Source organism: Hipposideros armiger, unplaced genomic scaffold, assembly GCF_001890085.2.
Source record: "Hipposideros armiger isolate ML-2016 unplaced genomic scaffold, ASM189008v1 scaffold_753, whole genome shotgun sequence".
Taxonomy (NCBI): domain Eukaryota; kingdom Metazoa; phylum Chordata; class Mammalia; order Chiroptera; family Hipposideridae; genus Hipposideros; species Hipposideros armiger.
The window spans coordinates 645,200-650,993 of record NW_017732103.1 but is presented as its reverse complement, the minus strand read 5'-3'; the positions used below and the strand labels follow the sequence as shown (position 1 = coordinate 650,993).

At 40.9% G+C, this 5,794-nt stretch overlaps 1 protein-coding gene and 1 pseudogene across 2 annotated transcripts in view; one reads left to right on the top strand and one right to left on the bottom strand.

Moving 5' to 3' along the window:
• LOC109373919 (ferritin heavy chain pseudogene) overlaps window positions 1–1,915 on the top strand; it is a 15,388-nt pseudogene extending 13,473 nt beyond the window's left edge.
• Window positions 1–5,794, bottom strand: part of PDE10A (phosphodiesterase 10A) — a 546,077-nt gene that overhangs the window by 310,077 nt on the left and 230,206 nt on the right. The window lies entirely within an intron of this gene.

The following is a 5,794-nucleotide window of genomic DNA, read 5'->3' as shown; positions in this document are numbered from 1 at the left end:
CAGAGACAGGGGGCCTGCTTGTAAGCTGGAATTCTCCTGTGCCCTGTGGGTTACAGGATGTCAGCTCAATGCCTTGCATGGGGAGAATAAGCAGATGGATACAAAGCACCGGCTGTGGTGCAGATGGACGGAAGGAGGACAGTTTGTTCAACACAGGCCCGACTTCGGGTGCCTGCAGTGAATGCTGGGAAAGGAGGAGCCACCTGTCCAGGCCCCACTGAGCAAACCTCCCAGCTCGATCCTGCGTGGCTCTGTAGCCCCGCACGAGTGTCTCCTTTGTCCTCCGGGTGTGTGCAGAACCAGAAAGTCCACGCCACCACGGGTCACCGTCACTGCCCTTGGGACTTGCTGGGCAGAGCCCTGTGAGTATGTGCTGACTCAGGCTTAGGCTACACTGTGTGCTGACACCACAAACGGTTCCACAGACTCTCACATGCGCCCGTACTGTGCGAGGGGCTGGGGACACAGATGCGGATAGGATGGTGTCTGCCATCAGGAAGGTAAGTCCGGAGGGTGGGAGATATAAGTGGCTGCAGAGTACCGAGAGACGGAAGAAAGATGCCTTGGTGTCAGGAGGGGAGGGTGATGTACCTTTATGTGTGTGTCTGCATGTGTGTGCACGTGACTGCATGTGTCTGTGTGTGTGTGGATGTTTATGTGTGTGCCTGTGTGTACGTGTGTGCGCGCACATGTACGTGTCTGCATGTGTCTGTGTGTCTCTGTGTGTATCTGTGTGTGTGCATGTGTATGTGTGTGCCTGTGTGTACGTGTGTGTACATGTACGTGTCTGCATGTGTCTGTGTGTCTGCGTGTGTATCTGCATGTGTCTGCATGTGTGTGCATGTGTATGCACATGTCTGCATGTGTCTCTGTGTGTATGTAAGTCTGCATGTGTCTCTCTGTGTGTACATGTGTGCATGTGCAAACATGTGTGAGCACATGTGTATGTGTGTACATTCATGTGTGTGTTTGGAGGGGCTCAGGAAAGACGTCACAAACTTGAGGTTGGTCTTGAAGAATGACTGCTAGAAAAGCTAGGGAGAGGAAAGCTACAGGTGGAGGGGGCCCCCACATGCTGTACAGAGGTGCTATGGGGGGTCCAGGAGCCGTCTGGCTGTTGGTATTGCGGCTCATGTGCAGGCAGGGAGGGCAGGAGGGCGAGGCTGGCAGACGGGCAGGCCAGACAAGCTATGCTGCAGTAGACAGATGCTGTCCTTCAAACGCAAGCAATGCTTGAGGCCCTCATGGGTTAGAGCTTCCTTGGGGTCACGGTCAGGGTCGGGTGAACTCAGAACACAGAGTCTGCCTAAGGACAAACTCTGTGTGTAATCGGTACAAAAGCAGAGAACAGGTACAATTTTAAAATGTAACTTTCTAAAAACATCCTGCCCTTTCTGTTTTCTCTGANGTCAGCGGCCAGGTCAACCTGGAGCTCTACGCCTCCTACGTCTACTTCTCCACGTCTGACGACTCTGACCGCGATGGTGTGGCTTTGAAGAGCTTTGCCAAACGTTTTCTTCACCAATCTCATGAGGAGAGGGAACACACTGAGAAACTGATGAAGCTGCAGACCCAGCCAGGTGGCCGAACCTGCCTTCAGGATGTCAGAAACCAGACTGTGACGACTGGCTGAATGCAGTGGTTACACTTGGAAAAAAAGTGTGAATCAGTCCCTGCGGGTTACACTTGGAAAAAAAGTGTGAATCAGTCCCTGCGGGAATTGCACAAACTGGCCACTGACAAAAATGACGCCCATTCATGTGACTTCGTTGAGACTCACCTGAGTGAGCAGGCGAAATCTATCAAAGAATTGGGTGACCACATAATCAGTTTACGCAAGATACGGGCCCCTGAATCTGGCGTGGCAGAGTATCCCTATGACAAGCACACCCCAGGAGATGGTGATGAGAGCTAAGTCTTTGGCTGGCTTCCATAGCCACGGGGTGACTTCCAGGTCACCAAAGCAGCACATGCGTGTTGGGGTTACCTTTACTTTTCTGTAGGTTGTACCAAGTCATCTATTTACAGTCTTTCATTTGTACCATTTCTTCAAATAAAATAATTTGGAATCTCCCCCCCCCAAAAAAAAAGAGTGTAGTATATTTACCAATAACACCACAAAGTAAATGGGTGTAGGCAAAGCTGTAATTGCTAAGGAATTAAATAACAGGGATAAAGTAATAATTATAAAAATATATTATTAGGTTTGTAATATAATTGATGTAATATATATGACAATAATACAATAAAAAGGGGGAAAGAGAATAGAGCGATATAGGAGGAACATTTCTATATCTCACTGGAATTAAGCTAGTATAAATTGGAAATTGTTTCTGATAAGTTAAGAAGTATAGTTCCAAAAAATAATTGCTAAAAATTAACTCAAAAATATACAGTGACCATTTCACACCCACTAGAATGATTATTATCAAAACAAAAACAAAACAGAAAATAATGAATGATGACAAGGATGTAGAGAAACTGGAGCCTTTTTCATCGCTGGTGGAAATGTAAAATGATGCAGCCACTATGGAAAATGCCTTGATGACATCTCAAAACTTTAAACAGTTCTATTTCTGTGTATATACCCAAAAGAAGTGAAAGCAGAAACTCAAACAGATTTTGCACACCCATGTTCACAGCAGCATTATTCATAATAGTCAAAATGTAGAAGCAGCCTAAGTGTCTGCTGATGGATAAATGGATAAAAAAAAAAGTCCATGCATACACTGGAATAGTATTCACAATGGTTGACATAGTTTATTTTATGTTATGTACATTTTACCACAATAAAAAAAGAATTTTTTTATAAAGATAAAGAGAAAACATCCCAGTATTGCTCAGTCACTATTCCTGCTGAGAGTACTGAGTATTCATTCCTATCAACCCTAGAATAAGCACCTCAGAAAATTATTTTATTCCTCAGGCTTAGTTTTATTAAATTAATCTTATGAAGTGAATCCCTCCTTTTTCTTCAACCTCCCAACATCCTATTATTAAAAAAAAAGAAAGCCACATTTCCTCAGTACCTGACTGAGTGCTAATCTAAGTGTTATGAATGCCTCCCCTAAACATCAGGGGGATTAGTCAGTAATACCACTAGTTGCTTAAGGTACCCTTGTTTGAACAGCCACAGGAGAAGCAGCGGATTCCTTATATCTAGTTAGCATCTCCTCCATCTCTGCAGAAACACTTATGTTAAGCCTTAAATTCTAGTCTGTTTCCCAGGGTTATAAAAAATGAAAACTGGGATAAAGAACCCTAATAATGACTACTACCTATGGAGAAAGCAGGAAACCCAGACTAGATTCATATAGAGGGGTCACTACTTCTAATCATAAATGTGTGAAGTGGCCTGATACAGTAGAAAGAGAGAGAGGTTTGAAATCAGAAATAAACCAAAAAAAGAGTAAAAATAATCAAAAAATTAAAACGCTACATTAGAAAATAGCCACTCAATGCCAAAGAAAGCAGTAAAAGAGAAATAGAGGGAAAAAAGAGACATTAGACATATAGAAAACAAAAAATAAAATGGTGGACACAAATCCAACTATATTAAGAATAACATTAAATATAAATGGATTAAATAATACAATCAAAAGACAGAGACTGTCAGACTGGAAAAAAACGTAATTCAACTATTTGTTGTCTACAGAAGACACATTTTAGATACAAAGATACAAACAGATTTAAAGCAAATGGATGAAAAAAAATATATCATGTAAACAGCTACCATTGGAAATCTGGATTGACTAGACCAGGGGTTGGCAAACTTTTGAGACGGAAGAGCCACCAGGGGTCAGCAAACTGCGGCTCGCAAACTGTGGCTCTGAAGTGAAAATTGAAAATGAAAATTAAACTATCATAGTTTCATTTATAAAATTTTTACAGGATATTATTCACATAATGGTGATTATGTAAAAATATATTTATGACTCTCAAATAATTTTTAAATTGTTTTGAGGAACAGGATTGGCTGTTCTAGGGGTCGGCAAACTTTTGAGATGGAATGTACCCAAAGAGCTGCATGTGGCGCGTGAGCCACAGTTTGCTGACTCCTGGACTAATAGCAGACAAAATAGTCTTTAAAACAACAACAAAATGTTACTAGAGATAAAGAGGGGCATTTTATAATGATAGAAAGGTGAATTCATCAGGAAGATGTAACCATTACCAATATATGTGGAGAACAAGCACCAAAATACATGAAGCAAAAACCGACAGAATTGAAGAGAGAAATAAACAATTCAACAATGGTAGTTAGAAACTTCAATGCCCCAATTTCAATAATGAATAGAACAATGAGACAGAAGATCAACAAGAAAATAGAACACTTAACACTAAAAACCAAATAAATCTCTTATCAATAGAACATTCCACCAAACCACAACAGAATACACATTTTTCTCAAGAGCACATGGAAGATTCTCCAGCATAGACCATATTCTAGACCATAAAACAACCTCAATAAATCCAATAGAATAAAAATAATAGAAAGAATTTTCTCCAGCCACAATGGAATAAAATTAGAAATCAATAACATGGAGAAATTTGGAAAACTCACACATAGGTAAAAATGAAACAGTACACTCTTAAACAACTGATGGGTCAAAGAAGAAATAAAAAAGAAATTGGAAAATACTCCAAGATGAATGACAATAAAGACACATCATCATGCCCGAACTTATGTAATGCAGATATAGCAGCGTTTAGAGGGAAATTTATAGCTGTAAATGCCGATATTAACAAAGCAGGAAGATCTCAAATCGATAACCTACCCTTCCATCTTAAGACACTGGCAGAAGAGCACACTAAACCTAAAGTGCAGAAGGAAGGAAATCATAAAGATTAGAGTGGAAATTAATGAAACAGAGAACAGAAAAACAACAAAGAAATTCAATGAGGCCGAAGACTGGTATGAATGTTTATAGCAGCATTATTCGCAATAGCCAAAAGGTGGGAATAGCCCCAACATCCATCAACTGATGAATGGATAAACAAAATGTATCTAGCCATAAAATAGAATATTATTCGTCCATAAAAAGGAATGAAGTACTGATATATGCCACAACGTGGACAAACCTTGGAAACATTATGCTACGTGAAAGACGCCAGTCACAAAAGACCACATACCATGGGACCACATCCTATGGGACCCCATCCATGTGAAAGTCCAGAATAGGAGACACCACAGAGACAGGGCGTAGGTTAAAGGTTGCTCAGGGCGGGAGAGGGTGGGGTGAGGTAGCACAGAGAGCAAGCCCGAGGGCATGAGGCTCCTTTTTAAAGTGATGAAATTATTCTGAAATTGACCGCGCTCACGGTTGCACACATCTATGAATATGCCAAAATCATGAAATTATATGCTTCCATAGGTGAACTATACCTCAAGAAAGTTTTTTTAAAATATCACCTCATTTTGTGACTCCTGCCGTTAGCACAGCATGTCTCTTCCCTTTACCTTTTTGCAGATAACATCATATGGAATATAAGAAAATTTGAAGAAAAGCAATTAAAATGTTGTTAGCCACCCACCCAATATATTGTGTAGATTCGGAATTGGAGAGAATTAAATAGTCAGATTTGAATTTAAATGAATTTTTTCCACAGACAACATCCTGTGCAGTTTTATGCCTAGTTTTATAAGGATAATGCTTAGGGTTCACCGTGCTTAGAATGAAACCCCATCTCCCCAAGGTCTATAGTAGGAGTATTCACCAAGCGTGCCACCATCGCAGGGAGTAGCTCATCATCAGCTTATCTTTGATTTCGAAACAGCGTTTAAAGTGTGCAA